Source organism: Muntiacus reevesi, chromosome 6 (genome assembly GCF_963930625.1).
Source record: "Muntiacus reevesi chromosome 6, mMunRee1.1, whole genome shotgun sequence".
Taxonomy (NCBI): domain Eukaryota; kingdom Metazoa; phylum Chordata; class Mammalia; order Artiodactyla; family Cervidae; genus Muntiacus; species Muntiacus reevesi.
In genome coordinates this window covers 24,731,277-24,751,110 of record NC_089254.1, presented here as the reverse complement: position 1 = coordinate 24,751,110, position 19,834 = coordinate 24,731,277, and positions in this window count along the sequence as shown.

Here is a 19,834-nt window from a genome sequence, read left to right as displayed (position 1 = left end):
AGGTGGGAGGCATGAGTCAAGTGCTCGGGCCTGTTGGGCTGGGAAGATCCAGAGGAATCGGGTGGAGAGGGAGGTGGGATGGGAGACCTGGATGGGGAATTCGTGTAACTCTATGGCTGATTCACATCAATGTATGACAAAACCCACTGAAAAATTAAAAAATAAATAAATAAATAAATAAAAATAAAATAAAAAAAATAATTTTTTGTTTTATTATGTATCAGGCTGACACTTTAAAAAAAAAAACAAAAACAATGCAAGAGAGTTTTATTGCAAGGGAAGGTAAACTTAAACAGCATATAATTTTGGAGGATTCTGAAGAAAAACTTTTTTGCTGTAATTACTTGATACTTGTGGAAGCAGGGAGAAAATTCCATGAAAAGGTTATTTTTTTAACATTGATTCTTCAAATAGTAGTTCCAGACTTAGGCAAGGAGAATTTCTGGCTATAAAGAATCATTTACCTTTGTATTCTGATGAATATATATGGAATCTAGAAAAATGGTACTGAAGAATTTATTTACAGGGCAGCAATGGAGAAACAGAGATAATAGAATTATGGACACGAGGAGAGGGGAGGAGAGGGTGAGACGTATGGAAAGAGTAACAGGGAAACTTACATTACCATATGTAAAATACATAGCCAATGGGAATTTGCTGTGAGGCTCAGAAAACTCAAACAGGGGCTCTGTATCAACCTTGAGGGGGTGGGATGGGGAGGCAGATGGGAGGGAGGTTCAAAAGGGAGGGGATATATGTGTGTTTACGGCTGATTCATGTTGAGGTTTGACAGAAAACAGCAGAGTTCTGTAGAGCAATTATCCTTCAATAAAAAAATAATGAAAAAAAGTCATTTGCCTTCATATGAGCAAGAAATAGTTGGTTTAATTTTTTTTCTGTATTTCATCATTTGTTTTGAAAATAACTCTGGAATGCTGAGATTAAATAGTTTAGCATACCCCTTGGATTCTGATATATTTCACCAATTGCCTATGTTTAACACATATCTTTAAATTTGCCTTTTTAAAGAAAATTTTATCCAGACACATGGTTAAATATTCAAGCGCTATAATAAAATACATGACAAAAGTCCTCCCTTACCTCAATCCCCCCCCTAACCCCTGTCTCCCCTTGGCCCCTCTCCCACCCCTGCAAACAATTGCTGTTACTGATGTCTTGGCACTCAGTTAAATCAGAGAGTGTTTTCTGACCATCTGACTGAAAGTACTTGCCCAAATCACTCTCTCTATTAGAACATATTGCTTTATTTTCATTAAGACACTTAGTCACCATCTCACATTTTCTTACTTATTTTGAGTATCTGTTTATAATTCACCATCTCCCACTCCTGGTCTAGAAAGTGAATTCCAGGAGAGCATGGACTTTCTCTGCTTCCTTAGTGTTACATCTTCTTCTCTAGAAAGGTGCCTGAAAAAGATTAGGTGCCTGTTCAGTGTCTGCCAAATGTTAAATCCTTTTGTAAGCTTTGTTGCTGTTTAGTCGCCTAGTCGTGTCTGACTCTCTTACTCCATGGACTATATGTAGCCCACCAGGCTCCTCTGCAGAATATTTCCCAAGTCAGAATCCTGAATTGGGTTTCCATTTCCTTTTCCAGGGGATCTTCCCAACCCAGGGATTGAATCCATCCATGTCTTCTGTATCGGCAAGTGACTCTTACCACTGAGCCACGCAGGAAGCCAACTCTGTTTATTGTACTATATGAAAAACAAAACTGTCTTTTCCTTAGAGGGAGAACTGTATCTCTCAAGGCTCTTCACTCTATCCACATCCTTAAAAAGATAGTTGGAAACAAAGGTGGTCATTACATCTATTTGCCAGATTTGCAGAAATGCAAGAGGCTCATGGAGAATTAATGCTCGACATCCCAGTTTGGGCTACTATGGATGAAGTTGCTGTAAACATTAACAGGTGCATTTTGTATGGACATATGTTTTCATTTATCTTGGATAAATACCTAGGAGTGGAATTTCTGGTTTAAATGGTATGGGTGTGTTGAATTTTCAAAGGAAATTCCATATTGTTCTCCAAAGTGGCAATATTATTTTGCATTGGTCCCAACAATGTTTGAAATTCTAGTTGCTACACACCATCACCAGCATTTGGGATTTAAAAACTGTAGCCAATTTAGAGGGTTGTGGGGATTTTCCATTGTAGTTTTAATGTACATTTATTTAATGACTGATGATATTGAATATTTTTCTTAATTTTTTCCATCTACCTCTCTTTTGGGTAAAGTATTTGTTTAACTATTTCCATTAAAATTGTGGGTTATTTGTCTTATTATGGAGGTTTCAGAGTTCTTTATATACTCTGGACACATGTTCTCTACTGCATATTGTGGGGAGAGAATTTATGGATTTTTCATGTTTCTGCAGATATAAGCGGAAACACTGACAGTTCTTGTTCCATACTCTTTTTATAGAGGTGTTTTGTGTAGAAAAATAGCCTTAGACAATTGAGATACTGTCTTCCTTTGGGGAAAGAGAATTTATTTGCTATCTAAGACATTAAAGATAGCATTGCCCAGGTTTGCTTGCAGCTCTTAAAAGAAAACGGCTTTCCTAAGTTTGGAATTAATGAGCTGTGATGGAATCCACCACGTATGCAGCATCCACTAGGACCTAGCTGCCTGTGGATAGCACGCAGGTGCTTGTTTTGCTGTGAGTAATGAAGCCCTTCATCTGTGACCCAGGAGTCTCAGGTCTTCTGCTAGAATCTGAGAAGCTGTGGTAGGATGACATGCCAGCTTGCTGGAAGCATAAAATCTCTGACTTTTTATAGCTACCTCCTTACAGACAGGAATTTCCAAAAAATTTTGTTCAGTCCATGTCCTACTCTTTGATTTTCTTAACAGTAGCTTTTAAATACTTAAATTGGGATGAAATCTAATTCATGTTTTTAAAAATATAATCCCTGCTTCTTGTGCCTTATAGTCATAGAATTGCAGCTAACTTAAGGAAGGAGGATATTTTCCCTGTTTTCTTTTAGAAGTTTTGTAACTTTAGGTTTTACATTTAAACTACGAGTCATTTTGAGTTAGTTTTTATATTTGGTATGAGGTTTATTATTATTTTAAAATCAGTTCAGTTCAGTCGCTCAGTTGTTTCTGACTCTTTGTGACCCCATGAATCGCAGCACGCCAGGCCTCCCTGTCCATCACAAACTCCTGGAGTTTACTCAAACTCACGTCCATCGAGTCGGTGATGCCATCCAGCTATCTCATCCTCTGTTGTTCCCTTCTCCTCCTGCCCCCAATCCCAGCATCAGGGTCTTTTCCAATGAGACAGCTCTTCACATGAGGTGGCCAAAGTATTGGAGTTTCAGCTTCAACATCAGTCCTTCCAAAGAACACCCAGGACAGATCTCCTTTAAGATGGACTGGTTGGATCTCCTTGCAGTCCAAGGGACTCTCAAGAGTCTTCTCCAACACCACAGGTCAAAAGCATCAATTCTTTGGCACTCAGTTTTCTTCACAGTCCAACTCTCACATCCATAAGTAACCACTGAAAAAACCATAGCCTTGATTAGATGGACATTTGTTGGCAAAGTAATGTCTCTGCTTTTTAATATGCTGTCTAGGTTGGTCATAACTTTCCTTCCAAGAAGTAAACATCTTTTAATTTCATGGCTGCAATCACCGTCTGCAGTGATTGGAGACACAATCACTGTGCAGAGATTTGGAGCACAAAAAAATAAAGCCAGCCACTGTTTCCACTGTTTCCCCATCTATTTGCCATGAAGTGATGGGGCCAGATGCCATGCTTTTAGTTTTCTGAATGGTGAGCTTTAAGCCAACTTTTTCACTCTCTTCTTTCACTTTCATCAAGAGGCTTTTTAGTTCCTCTTCCCTTTCTGCCATAAGGGTGGTGTCATCTGCATATCTGAGGTTATTGGTATTTCTCCCAGCAATCTTGATTCCAGTTTGTGCTTCTTCCAGCCCAGCGTTTCTCATGATGTACTCTGCATAGAAGCTAAATAAGCAGGGTGACAATATACAGCCTTGACATACTCCTTTTCCTATTTGGAAACAGTCTGTTGTTCCATGTCCATGTTACTGTTGCTTCCTGATCTGCATATCGGTTTCTCAAGAGGTGGGTCAGGTATTCTGGTTTCCCATCTCTTGAAGAATTTTCCAGAGTTCGTTGTGGTCCAGACAGTCAAAGGCTTTGGCATAGTCAATAAAGCAGAAATAGATGTTTTTCTGGAACTCTCTTGCTTTTTTGATGATCTAGCAGATGTTGGCAATTTGATCTCTGGTTCTTCTGCCTTTTCTAAAACCAGCTTGAACATCTGGAAGTTCACAGTTCACATATTGCTGAAGCCTGGCTTGGAGAATCTTGAGCATTACTTTACTAGCGTGTGAGATGAGTGCAATTGTGTGGGAGTTTGAGCATTCTTTGGCATTGCCTTTCTTAGGGATTGGAATGAAAACTGACCTTTTCCAGTCCTGTGGCCACTGCTGAGTTTCCAAATTTGCAGGCATATTGAGTGCAGCACTTTCACAGCATCATCTTTCAGGATTTGAAATAACTCAACAGGAATATCATCACCTCCACTAGCTTTGTTCATAGTGACACTTCCTAAGGCCCACTTGACTTCACATTTGAGGATGTCTGGCTCTAGGTGAGTGATCACACCATCGTGATTATCTGGACTGTGAAGATCTTTTTTGTACAGGTCTTTTGTGTATTCTTGCCACCTCTTCTTAATATCTTCTGCTTCTGTTAGTTCCATACCATTTCTGTCCTTTATTGTGTTCATCTTTGCATGAAACGTTCCCTTGGTATCTCTACTTTTCTTGAAGAGATCTCTAGTCTTTCCCATTCTGTTGTTTTCCTTTATTTCTTTGCATTGATCGCTGAGGAAGTCTTTCTTATCTCTCCTTGCTATTTTTTGGAACTGTGCATTTAAATGGGAGTGTCTTTCCTTTTCTCCTTTGCTTTTTGCTTCTCTTCTTTTCACAGCTATTTGCAAGGCCTCCTCAGACAGCCATTTTGCTTTTTTGCATTTCTTTTCCATGGGGATGGTCTTGATCCCTGTCTCCTGTACAGTGTCATGAACCTCCGTCCATAGCTCATCAGGCACTCTGTCTATCAGATCTAGTCCGTTAAATCTATTTCTCACTTCCACTGTATGATCATAAGGGATTTGATTTAGGTCATACCTGGATTGTCTAGTGGTTTTCCCTACTTTCTTCAATTTAAGTCTGAATTTGGCAATAAGCCATTCATGATCTGAGCCACAGTCAGTTCCCAGTCTTGTTTTTGCTAAATGTATAGAGCTTCTCCATCTTTCCCTGCAAGGAATATAATCAATCTGATTTCAGTGTTGACCATCTGGTGATGTCCATGTGTAGAGTCTTCTCTTGTGTTGTTGGAAGAGGGTGTTTGCTATGACCAGTGCGTTCTCTTGGCAAAACTCTATTAGCCTTTGCCCTGCTTCATTCTGTACTCCAAGGCCAAATTTGCCTGTTACTCTAGGTGTTTCTTGACTTCCCACTTTTGCATTCCAGTCCCCTGTAATGAAAAGGACATCTTTTTTGAGTGTTATTCTAAAAGGTCTTGTAGGTCTTCATAGAACTGTTCAACTTCAGCTTCTTAAGTGTTACTGGTCGGGTCATAGGCCTGGATTACCGTGATATTGAATGGTTAGGTTATTCAGTTGTTTAGCATCGTTTGTTGAAAAAATTGTCCCCTGTCTCTTAAATTTCCTAAGCATCTCAATCAATTCAAATTGGCAAAAATGGATGGTCTATTTGTGTATTATCTATTCTGTTTCATTCATCTGTATTATATTTTTAAGTCACACTATTTGAATTATTAAAATTTTATAATAAAGTCTTAGGTAGTATAATTTCCACAACTGTTCTTTTTGAAAACTGTTTTATATATTCAAGATCATTTGCATTTCCATGGCATTTGAGGATCACCTTGAAACATCAAAGAAGTTTCTGGAGTTTTTATTGGGATTATGTTGAACTTTTGATCTATTTGGAGAGAAATGACATGTTCCTAATACTGAATCTTTTTGTGAACACGGTTCATCTCTTAATTTCTGTAGGTCTGCTTTAATTTCTCTCAGTAGTGTTTAGTATTTACCACTTGCATAGATTGTAAATATTTTTGTTGAGTTTATCTCTTAATATTTAACATTTTCTGTTGCTATTATAAATGATACTGCTTTGTTTTAAATTTTAATTTCCAACTGTTCTTTGCTAGCATATAGAAATACAATGAATTTTTATATATCTTACTGCCTTGCTTACTAACTCCTTAATTTTAAGAGTTTCTTTGTGGGTAGTCTCCACAGGCTTTTCTACATAGGTTATCGTATGTTCTGGGAATAACACCCACTCCACCCCTAATTTGTATGCATTTGATTTCTTTTTCATGTCTTAATGTACTGGATAGGATGTCTGCAACAGTGTTGAATGGAAATAGGTTGGACATCCTTGTCTTGTTCTTGAACTTACAGGGAATTAATCTTTCACCATTTAATACAATGTTAGCAGTAGGTTTTTCCTAAATGCCCTTTCTTAGTATCAAGAAATTCCCTTCTGGTTCTAGTCTGCTAAGACTTTGCATTATGAATAGATGTTGAATTTGGTCAGGGGCCTTTTCTGTATCTGTTGAGCTTATGATATGATTTTTCCTTTTGTAGACTCTAGGATTGATTAATTACATTGATTTCTGAATGTTAAAGCAGCATTATGTTTCTGGAGTAAAACCAATATGGCTATGTTGTTTTAGTATATGTAGTTGGATTAAATTTATTAAAATGTTGTTAAAAATATATTTGTTATATGTTCATAAGAAATATTGGTCTTTAGGGCTTTTTTAAAAAATTGCATGTCTTTTCTGATTTTGGTATCAGGTTAATGATGCCCTCAGAATGAGTAGGGGAGAGTCTCCACCCCCTTATTTTCTAGAAGAGTTATGTATATATGGAACTATTTCTTGAGTGTTTTGAAGAATTTACAAGTCAAGCTGTCTGGGGCTGAACTTTGCTTTTGCAGGAAGTTTTGAAACTGTAAATTCATTTTCTTTAATAAATATAGGGCAATTCAGGTTATGTTTTTCTATCTGATGAGCCTTGGCAGATCATGTTTTTCAAGGAATTTAAGCATTCCATCAAATTTATCAAAAGTATTGTCATACACTTGTTCATCATCTTTCCTAATTATCCTTTTAATGTCTTTATAGTGATGGGTCCACTCACTTCTGATTTGATAATTTGTGTTTTCTCTCTCTCTCTTTTCTCCTTTTCTCTGTCTCTCTACATTATGTCTGGTGTTTTCCATTCTTAAATGGATATAAAAATTTTCCTCTGAAATAATTTTCCTTCTTTATCAAAGAGTTTTTCTAATTTTTTTGTTTGTTTCTGTTCATGCCTATTGGCAGTGAATTACCTGTTTTAGTGTATCTGCAAAAAATAATTCATCTTTATCTTTTGAAGATTTTTCTTTTTCTGGATATAGAATTCTAGATAATGTTTGTTTTTATTCTTTTCATTGTCTCCTGGTTCACAGTGTTTCTGACTAAAATTTCATGGTACTGTTATCTTTGTTCCTTAATATGTGTCTTTTCTCCTCTGGCTAAAATGTTTTTAAAACTTATTTATTTTCATAATAATTTGATTATCATGTGACTTAGTGTAGTTTTCTTCTTCTCCAGTCTCTGACTATTGAGATGATTGGATCTCTGGGTTTTTTTAAAGCCTTCATCAACAACTTTTAAATTTTTATTAGATCTTTTGTTTCATCTTAATCTTTCACTTTCCTATTTCTTTGCATAGGGAAGCTAAATGAGAACACACTGCTTTTGCAGTAACTATCTACTTTTGTAAGAAGGCTGATGTAAATAAAAAATTTTTTCAATTTAAAGAGTGCCCTTTTTGCCTTTTTGTGCCAATTAATGGAAAAGTAAGTTGAGTAATATTATTTCTACACAGAAATAAATACAGAAATATTATTTCTACACAGAAAATAAATCTCTATATGCACACACACACCCGTTTTTCAACATGGGACATGCTACACAGTTGCTTTTATAAATGGTCTTTTTGGTTTTTCTATTTTTATTATTAATTGGTTAATAGGACACTGATTCTTTACAGTATTTTATGCAAATACAGCATATATGTAGCTTTGGGTAAATGAATAAACTGTTATATGCTGTAGTCTTATTGTGGTATTTTAAGGTTTAAGGGCAGAGTGGACAGATTAGATTGAAACTCTGGCCACTCTCTTTTGAGTAGTTTTACACTATTTTAGACATATTGAAATTATTTTTCTAGAACTTTATCTTAAGGAAATTGATAGTTTTGCCGTTTGGCTCTGTTTCTATCCATCAGATTACCACATGGTTGAATGATTGCTGATATTTAGCAAAAAAGGATTTAAGCTAATAACCCTGTGCTCAGGTCAGAAAGAAGTGTAAGGATCAGAGGTCTGTTAGGTGCTCTCAAATAAACTAGCTCTGTGACTGATACTGTCAGGTGTAGCACAAGGATTACCTTTTCTATCTAAATTGGTAACTGAGTTATCTCTGGGTGTTTGAAAGATCTTTTAATCCCATTAATATGTGCAGTACTTTAAAAATGTTTTAGTAGTCTCCTCAACATCTTGAGATTAAACAGAAAGAAATTAATGTATTTATGTAAATTTAGTAACTAGGGCATTAAGAATTGAGGTACTTTTCCGAGTCTATGCAAGGCATCAGTACCAGAATAGCCTTTGGATTTCTTGGGTAAATTCATTCTGATTGTGGTATCTGATGAGTCATGTGGGTGACTATTCAAGAGATTTTTATCCTCAGCTCTACTATTTCTGTGGGTATCATTGTTTTGGTTATTGAAACCAAGGTTACTCATAAGTCCTTAATTTGGACACAACTGGTAAAAATGGTCAGTTTATTCTTTTAAAAAAAAATGCAATGTCATTAGGATAGTCATGGGAATTACAGTATGTTAGAAGCATCTGCTCTGCAGTCAAGAAACTCTGTTGCTCATGTTAATCTCTTCCTCAAACATTCAAAAGGATGTTTTGAAGTTATTTGGATTTATTCTGAAAAGTTGCAAACGTATTGTATGGCATGCATGCTCAGTCATGTCCGACTCTTTGCGACCCCATGAACTATAGACTGCCAGACTCCTCTGTTCATGAAATTTTCCAGGCATGAACCCACTTTGGTGGGTTGCTGTTTCCTTCTCCAGTGTATTGTGTGTGTGTGTGTGTGTATACAATACATAGATATGTATGTATACATTTGAGGGAGAGGAGAAAGGAGAAACTGTTTATAGGGCAGTGAGGATTGCGGTTGTTTGAGCTTGAACAAATAGTTTGTTTTTAATGTCAGGAATTTGGAAGGAAAATGACGGCAACAGTGAAGTTGGGTTTGAAATGTCTTTTCTATTGATTGATTTTATTATGAAAGGTGTTTCTCATTCATGGATAAAATGTTACCATCTTAAGGAATTTTATAGGAAGAAAATATTCTTCCTAATCTCATATATAGAAACTAATATTTTAAGTAGTTAATTTTAGTCTTATAATAAAGTCTGCAGTGGTTGTTTGTTGGCATCAATTCAGCTCCTTAATGCCTCCATCATAGATTGAGAATCCTTTTATCTTTTAACTCCACTGTCCTTATTTTCTTTTCTTTTGTCTTGAGAATTGCTGCTTTATGGTCACAAGACTGCCTCCCTAGCTTCTGTTCTGTTCCCTTTCATATGCTAGAAGCCTCCCAGCTGAATTCCCTGCACGTCTCTCGGCCAGGACTGGATCACAGGGACTATGTCTAGCTGTGAGGGAGGTTGGGAAACTGACTCAGTTTTATCCTAATCCATCACCAGAGTCTGGGCACATTGCTACCCTAAGGAATAAAGTATGGGGTTAAATCTTAGGTAGCAATAAACAGTGTCTGTCACAGAGGGCATATTTTTATCCTTCGTTACTATAACCTAAGTAGTGCTCTTCCAGATAATAAAGTAGTCCATGTATTCACTAAAAGAGACTTACCTTGTACTCTAAAATTCTTTATTCTTAAATACCAACATGCCTCTGTGAAGTTTCTGTATTTATTAACTGTGTCTCTCTTAATTTTGTAGAGGAAAACTCAATTTGTCAAAGATTTGATTACAGATCCACAAAAGGAAGGGAATATAACCCCCCTCAAAATGTGCAATTATAAATGATTAAAACTTTCACAAAAGCAAAAGATACTCCTAAATTTAAGCTATATAGTAGTTGCACAGGAAATATTTATGTTCCTATTTGATGCTAGAATCTTTGACCGTAAGGAAATACCAAAGTTTGAGTTATGTCTGTTACATTACTTAATTATGAGGATATTGAAGTGAACCTTTGAAAAGTTGAATAAATGTATAGTAAATACCCACTCTGTTTCAGGAAATGTGTTAGCACAATGGAGACAAAAGGTGCAAATTAAAATCTTTCTTTAACTTTACAACGAAATGACATAAATTTCTCAATAACACAGGGAATTAAGTATTCAAAATCTAAACAGTGAGTTGGGATTTTTGTCACCAAGATGACTCAAGAGTCTTGAAGTACGAGGGTATAAGTATAGGGCTAGGTGGTCAGTTTTAAACAAAATAAATAGTATTGATGAATACTATTCCCCAAACACTGTTTTTCCAATTTGATGATATAAGAAAAAGTAAAAGTGTTAGTTGCTCAGTCGTGTTGACACTTTTGTAACCCCGTGGACTCTAGCCTGCAAGGCTCCTCTGTCCATGAGATTTCCTAGGAAAGAATACTGGTATGGGTTGCCATTCCCTTCTCCAAGGCATCTTCCTGACCCAGGGATCGATCTGGTCTCCTGAGTTGCAGGTAGATTCTTTATTGTCTGAGCCACCAGGTAAGCCGTGGTGAGGATATAGAGATAGAACAAATTTTGGTGATAGTTTGTTTCCACTTTCAAGCCAAGCATTTTGACATTCTGAAGGCACAGTTTGTTTCATAAGCAAAAGAGATAGTGCTGTTATATTGAGAAGATATTTTCACATGTTGCATTCGGTGTTCATTCTAGAGACACAGGAATAAGAAAATGAGTGAAGACATTTATTTTGAAGTGATCCAGACATTCAGTTTGGAAATGGGATTACCTGGGCCCCATGATAAAGAACATGCCAAAAAGGGTTCTGATCTCCATTTTAGAGAAATGGAAACTAATATCAGAATCAGTAACTTGCTGAAGTTTTTGCACACTATACCACCATAATGGCAGTACTGGCAACCTCAAAATGTTGGAGTATAAGATTTCTGAATCCATTTCATATAGCTGACACAGTGGTGCTCAGCTTCACTCACACAGAATAACACAGGGAGCTTTAAAAAATATTAAAGCCTGGCTCCCACCCTCTACCCCTTAATCCAGATCTCTGGTTCTTGGGACCCAGACACTGGCATTGTATAAAAAACAAACACTTCCTCAGGTGATTCTCTTGTGTAGCCAAGGTTGAGAACCAGTGATTATGCTATAAACCTGACAATATGATGAGCTGGGGTGTGGAATCAGGATGATCCATAGCCGGTGGGTTCTCATATCTTATTTCCTGACCTGAAAGCAAAGGCAGACAGACTCCTTGTGTTTTGTTTGGAATAGCGTCATCATGTAACATTATCCTTTCTAGCCATTCTTCTTTCTTCTGTTTTCAAGTGACTCATGCCAAACAGTACACTTATTTCATGTTACAACTTGGTTCTTCACATGGTTGTCCCAATGCCCCATTTATCATTGTGGTCATGGGCACAACCCAGAAATTTAGAACAATGCAAGTCATTTAGAAATTCAAAACATGATTTCTGGTAATGCTGCAGGAAGTAATTTAAGGTTAATTTTTATTTCCATGGTATCCTGGACTCCTTCCCGAAGTAGTTTAAAAATTGGTTATTGGCAGAAAGGAGAAATACATGGAAGGGATTTGGGTATATACAGATATGTATGATTGGTCCTGATTTAAATGCTGGAAATGACAATTGAGTCACTGATGGCTTTTTAAATTCTGAATCTTATCTTTACTGGAATACTTATCTTAACACTACCTGGGTAAAGATTTGTTAGAGAATTCAACTCATTCTTTTTATCACACACATAGACACACACACCGGAATTTTCTTCCTTTTAGATAAAATGAGGGAAAGGAGAAATGAATTCTGTTAGATATATTCTGACTCAAGACAAAGAGTCTAAATATGATGGTCATCTCGGAGTCATCCTTTGTCCAAACCTTAGATAGACAGATTGTTTTCCATGGTCTTTGGTTCATCACCCCTGGTCCTCACACATCTTTGAGATTTTGGATGTACGTGTGCTTTTAAAAAATTGTACATCACACTTTACTCCCCTGCCTAGAGCAGTCTGTGAAAATGACTTAACTGAATCACAAACTTACCGTTCTCCAGGCAGGGGACTTTGAATGAGTTGCTTAACTCCTCTGAGACTGAGTTCAGTCATCTCTAAAATAAAGATAACTCTATCTGTGGCTTACAATGACTGTAGAAATTAAAGTGAGATAACTTATGTAAAGCACCTAGTTTAAATTCTGGGACATGGTAGTTATTCAAGAAGTGTAATCTGTCTTGTCTTTTCCTTCCCTTTCCCTCTATCAAAATATATTCTCAGGAGGAAACTGATGTCAGTTGTTTATACATAAGTGAGAAATTGTCCATTTTTTTATTTTTTAGGATACTCTAAAGAAGTAGATGTCTACTGATAGTGGTGGTGATAGGATTACAGTTATTGATTAGCTGGCTTATCCTTTTTATAGAAATTTAATACTGAAGAAGTCATTCCATGCAGGCAGCTTTCTACTCTGCATGCAGAAGAAAACTTACCCCAAGTCACCTTCAGGGATATGCTTGTACAGGTAGCACTGAATGGCTAGCTCAGGATGACCTGTCCTCAGAGCTGTATCCCAGCTGACTCAGGATAAGAGTAATCGTGAAAGTGAGGAACTAAAGAGGGCAGGTGTGGGGAAGCAATTAGGCTGGACTTCTGCGAAAATTCTTACAAAGAAGTAACAGTAATTAGGAGGATGGAAAATACGATCTTCAGCCATTTGGGGCCCCACTGGACATACATCCCTGGGCTTCCCAGGTGGCGCTAGTGATTAAGAACCTGCCTGCCAGTGCAGGAGACATAAGAGATATGGGTTCAATCACTGGGTCGAGAAGATCCCCTGGAAGAGGGCATTGGCAACTCACTCCAGTATTCTTGCCTGGAGAATCCCACGGACAGAGGAGCCTTGTGGGCTGCTGTCCAGGGGGTCACAAAAAGTCAGACACAATTGGGGCCACTTAGCATGCACACAAACAGGCATTTAACAGCCCAGCCTGCTTCAGGCTGGAGGATGTGAGAACATCTGTAAGGGAGGCTTGAACTGTCTTTAAAATCGTTCTCAGACACTCCTTGCTGGGATACTTGTCAGAAGTGCCCTAAGTCTATTTTTCTAGAGACATGAAACCCTCTATTCAAGGACTTGTGGAGAGAAGGCAGGCATGGCTTCAGACTCTGTCATCTCATTTTTTTACTGGAGGGCATACCTCATTTACCAAAGGAGACTTAGATTATGTGATCCTGTAAAACTTGACATTGAAACTGAAAGCAAATATTTACCCTACAAGGCCGGGTTAGCTGTGTTAAGGTAGTGAGACTTACCTTGTATGATTTTAAGGAAGTTTATTGAGTTATTAATGCAATGATGTTATCTCTGATTAACAAATGTTAGAAAACTGCTGTCAGATTTCTGGTAAATATTTAACAATACTTGTGAATCAGACAGCAGAAATGGAGTAAAATCCGCCCTCCCCATCCCCACTCCCTTAAAAAAAAAAAAAAAGTCACATTTTTCTTTTGGCTCAAATTAAAGTAAGATACTTTGTCCTATGCAGTTGGCCTCTCTGTCACTGTGCATCTTTTAAGTTTCTGGGTCAGCACTGTGGGGAGATTGACACAGTTTCCAAAGGACTCTCAGATAAGTTTGCTCCATTTTGTTGATTCATATGAAGAAACAGTTTCCAAAGGACTCTCAGATAAGTTTGCTCCATTTTGTTGATTCATATGAAGAAACACAATACCTAGTTTTTATTGAGAATATCCTAAAATGCCTTAATCCTGACTTTGACCTAGGAAAATAAGAGGTCTTTTTGCTTCTTCATTTATTTCTCTCTGTGGTATGTACGTGTGTCTGTGTGAACACATCTGTGGGTTCATCTGTATGAATGTGTTCAGAAAGAATATTTGCAATAGTATTGAGATCCTGAACACCGAGAAAAGTACCCTTCAACAAATGATGGTGTTGTGTGGAAACTTCTTTTTGGTGTCAATTCTACCTAATACCTTTCAGCTCTTTCATAGCCTGGGGGTTGTGATAGTTGATGCCATGTGAGTCCAGAATATTGGCATGTGACTTCAAAGAAGAGATCAAAGAGAGAAATTCTAGAGGAGCTCCAACTGTGTTCTGTAGCTGTTGGTGAAGAGTAGCAAACATTTATAATTCGCTAGTAGTGTCTATACCACAGTGAATGGAGTAGAGATTTGTTACTTGTTTATTCATTCATCTGTTGTCTCCCTACGTTGATAGTACACACCAATTAGAATAATTAGCTAATTGACCAAGCTCTACTTTGTCTTTTGTTTTATAGACAGTCCTAGACTATAGATGCCAAATGTGTGGTTCTGTGCTTGTGCACAATTCTTAAGACGACTTTGGGCCAGTCTAAACATTGCCTAGGGATTGTTTATCATGGCTGATTTAATACTCCTCCTGAAGCATGTACACTATTAATTTGTGCTGAGGAATCTCCAACAAAGCAAACATTTACACAAAGAGGGTGATTCCCTTTGAGCTGCAGGGGTGGATCAAGCCAGTGGGACCAAAATAGAAATGACTATGTCGAGGTCCTCAGGACTTCAATCATGTTTGATGACTGTACAGATTGCGCCAGAAGGAAGGAAGATGTGATGTCTCTTTGTGGCTGTGCAGTCTATCCTGTGGTATATTTATGTGGCTGCAATAGAGGGGGCTTACTGTGGCTTTCACCCCAACTCCATTTACCAGCTCTTAGTAGAAAGACAGAGTTGGCATATTTAAAAACACAGAGAAGAGGGCAAGGCAAAAGAAATGGAAGGATGTGAGGGTAAAGGGAGGTTTTCCAGAATTACCAAGAGTTCATTCCACAGAGCAAGTCCTTCTCAACTGCTTCTTGTTTATGGAAATCTTTTCACCTGCCTTGCCAAGGCCTTGGAGATGATATCTGGGAGATATTAAGCAATCCAGAAAGTTTATTCATTGGCTTTGATTCATCTTTATTCATGAAAGAGCAGAGAAATCAAAGTTATTTTCCTCCTCTCCCCAGAGTTGAGGATGTATAATGTCTAATGACCTGCTCCCTACTTAGAGCAAATACATGAATCAAATTTGATATACTGACTCACGACTATGAGTCAGTATATCACATTGGGGCCAAACCTGTTCTGTTATGAGAAATTGAGACTCCCTCTTGGCACATATTTTGGCTCTGGATTGGAACTGAATAATCAACATCTTTGGTTTAATTGTTGAATTTGGAAAGTAAACTGAAATACACAGGCAATCAGTGATCTCCTCATCTCTCATAGATAGCACTGGTTTTAGGACGTGAAGCCTTGTGCATTTGGGGCTCCTATCTGAAATCAGTGACCTTTCTGAGGGCTTCTCACTCAGTGAGTTTGAATTTAAGATCGAGTGGTTCTGAGTGTTGTCAGGAAGCGAGAGTCTAGAGTGGAGTCTACCTAACAGAGACTCCTGGTCCACTGTGAGGAGCATCCTTGCTGCGTGGGATTGAACCTGAACTCTAACACTCCAGAGACCGCCAATCTAACTGCTGGAACCAAAGCACAGGAGCTAAGATGAAGGCACTCTGTATGATCTGTGATTGCATTACTGCTAACTATGAATCAGTAATGTTAGAAATGCATTTTGTTTTTGAGTTGAAAATATTTGAGATCTGAAGAAAGAACAGACTAATAGCTGACTCATTCCACCAAAGGAAAGCTTCAAAGAAGTTACCCAATCAAGAAAACGTATTGCTTGATTTTTTTAGAAGAAAAAGAAAACATCTGGCACTTCTCAATGGATAATGAAATGAATATAAAAGCAGAATTTTCTCTCTCTGAAATCAAAAGAATCCCTTAAGTTGTGAACATATTATATCAACCTTCTTAATTCTTTGTAGGAATTTTGGATTTTAGCTATCTTTACAGATTGTTTTGTTATCGTCATAAAAGCTTTCTAAATGGGAGCATTTCCAACCCTTGTAAATGTCAAAGCCACACCCAGTCTTCTCCTGTGTCCTTAGGGGTGCTTATCCCTTGCCTTTTCCTACAGGGTTGGGCTGAGATTTGAATGCTGAAGCCCAGGGAAATCAGACCCTGGTTAGGAGCAGCTAGACTAGGTGAGCAGAGTTACCTGGAGACACCGGACTATGCTTGTAGGGATGTGAAGCAGGGACTTACAGATTGCAGTGGTATGTCTGGTGAAGCCCACTGAGTCTGGGGATCAATAATATATCTACTGGATCTTATTGTGGTTTTGTTTTCCAGCATGAGTATCATGCTAGAGGATCTCTTAGCCCCCACACTATAATACACCCTGAGTTTTTCCCTTCACCACCTAGACTGACAACAGTGTGGTTTGATAGGAAGCAGGAGGACTTTTGAATGAGAGTTCCAAGTTTATACCTGAGCACTGGCCTTTACTTGTGTGATCTTTGGTTCTTCATATTTCCTGAATCTCTCATGACTGACTTACAAGAATAAAAGTTTCTCCTATATTTAAAATAGTTGGCAAAAGTACATTTTTTTCCTGAAGTTCTCATTTTATACTTGAGCAAAGTATTAAGGGAAATAGAGCAATAAAATAAATTAAAGAAATGGAGGTATGTGTGGAAAGTAATATTTATGAGGGAAAATGGAAGACCAGTTGGGACACAGGCAGCTTATGAACCAAGGAGGGGATGTTTGCCTGGGCAAGGATTTGAAAGGTCTGCTGCTAAATGAGTCAACTGTGGCCCAGAACTGGGTTCTAGACTTCCCCTCTAGCTTGTGTGGTCAGATTGATAGTAGGGGACCATCCTCATTCTGTTTGTTAGAACCATCTGTCAGAGGGCCCAGCCCATCCTTTGTGTATCAGGAGGAGTGGGCCTGTATCCTTAACGAGGAGAGGTGATTTGATAGAATCACCATCCTGCTCTGAATTGGGAGTTTTTACCTAGAGTCTGTGGCACCTGAGTCAAAGTTGAACATTACATTATGAGTTTCTCTTGGGCATGGCCTTTTTCTGTCTGGCAAAGCTGTGTGAGTTTACATAAAACTGAGAGAAACAGAGGGCTAGATATGCAAGTTCCTGCAATAGGAGGATATCATATTTAAATTTCTCCTTTCTTTTGTTATATGTCTGCTTTTCCAATTTTTACCTTTTTTCATTACCGTAATGTTTTGGGGATTCTTTGGAAAACGAGCAGTGTATACTTAGCTGTCACAGAGTTAGCACTGACCTGGCCAGGAGTCCAGGGTGAACAACAGCAGTGTGTTAAGTCAGGGCTGTAGTCTGGAGCAGAGTGACAGTGGAAGTTCTTGGGGGTCTCTGGAGTGGGAGGGCACAGAGTCTTGGGGGTCAGAGAATCACTTTTGTGCTTACTTCATAAATGTGGCTCAGTTATAATCCCACTCCAGAGTCTCTTTCTGCTCCTCTGCTTCATACACCCATTTAGGGTGGGTATGTAGGTCCAACCTGTGGTTAGAAAGTTATATATCTACAGGTACAATTTACCCCTGATCAAAACCCAGTAAAACTGCTTCAGTTGGCAGTCCAGACGGAAGTGGAGCCTCTGGGATAGGAGACAGACTGAATGGAGAGCAGGAATGCATGGAGTGTGTAATCCATGAAGAGGAAATTGAACGTTGATTATGTTCAGATGGCCCATGGAATTTTGATTAATTCCAACAGGGAGAGCAGCCAGTTGTGAGAATGATGTCCTTCGGTGTGTGAGAGATGCTAAGAACCAGTTCACAGCTGCAGTGGCCAGGCTTAGACAGAAGTAGGTATAGTTGAGCTGGAAGAACAGGAAGGAAGGCAGAGTGTATAGGCAAAGCAACAGTTAGGTGGGTAGGTCGGTGGATGGAGATTAAAGAAGTTCTTGTCTTCATGCTTCTAATTTCAGTGAAATAAGACACAAGGTTATCAGCTGGTGGTGAGAAAGGGAGGTGTGTTGGGAGGTATGACTGGGAAGTGAGTGGCAGAGGAAATGAGATCACTGGAGATGAGCTGGTCTAGAAACTGAAAAGTCAAGGTAACAGAAAGATTTTCCACAGAAATATATCTGTGTATATAAAAAATGGTGATGGGGAGATAGAGAAGGCCATGAGCTGAACTCTTCAAGAAATGAGTCAGATGGATCTCTGTAGATTATTGTAGCAAGAAGAGAGATTGGGTGCTCTAGACACAGGCATGACTTTTGCTGAAAGTTGCTGTGTTTGTGTTATTGTCATGGGAAAGAACAAAGATCTGGAAGCAGAGTGAAATGGCAAGGACAACTACTGACAGCATTTCCTGGTCTGGTAGCTCTAGCTCAAGGGTGAAAACAGCAAGACAATGAGAAGTTTTTAGGGGAAGCAAGTCCTCAAGGGAATCCAAATTTCAGACGTGGCAAGAAGGTGTAGGGAACAGTCATGTGGGAGGCTGAGGTTACCTGGGGATTGTGCTGACAGGAGATTGGGAATGCCGAGAAGAGCAGGAAAGAAGAATGTGGGCTCTGAAAGTGGGTTTGATGAGAGGACAAAAAATAGCCATATGGAAATGATGGTCTGGGTGATAAGGGATGACTTGGAAATTTTAGAAGAATAAAAATATTCTTATGAGCATATTTGGGGGGGGTGGGGTAGATATAGAGGCTATGGGCTTCCCTGGTGGCTCAGTGGTAAAGAATCTGCCTGCAATGCTGGAGGCACAGGAAATGCGTGTTTGAGTCCTGGGTGGGGAAGACCCCCTGGAGGAGGAAATGACAACCCATTCCAGTATTCTTGCCTGGAGAATCCCATAGACAGAGGAGCATGGCGAGCTAGATAGGGTCAAAAAGAGTCGAACACAGCTGAAGTGACTGAGCACACATGTATACACAGAAGCTATATGATTTAGCTTTATCATCATCATCGTCAGACTGGTTAAGTGCTTGTCACTTGAATACAGCCAATTTCAGATTTTATCTGTTAGTGTAAGTTCTGTCTCCTGGAACATGTTTATTACTACTTATTCATGATACTTGAATTAAACTTAGAGACTTCTAGTTGACTTGTGTGTGTCCCTCTGTGTGTGGTCAGTTTTATGGAGGTTTATTTTATATACAGTAAGAAGTGAGATTCGTCTTACTTAATATACAGGAAAAAGTGAGATTCTCACCTGATGCGAAGAGCTGACTTTGAAAAGACCCTGATGCTGGCAAAGATTGAGGGCGAGAGGAGAAGAGGACAACAGAGGATGAGATGGTTACATGGCATCACTGACTCGATGGACATGGGTTTGGGTGGACTCCGGGAGTTGGTGATGGACAGGGAGGCCTGGTGTGCTGCGGTTCATGGGGTCGCAGAGAGTCGGACACGACTGAGTGACTGAACTGAACTGAAGAAGTGAGATTTATCCTTTATGTGTATCCTTTTATGAGTTTTAATAAATGCATACATTATCAATTCAAGATCTCGACTCATTCTAATACTCCCAACTTTCACTCGTGCTTATAATCTGCACCTTATTC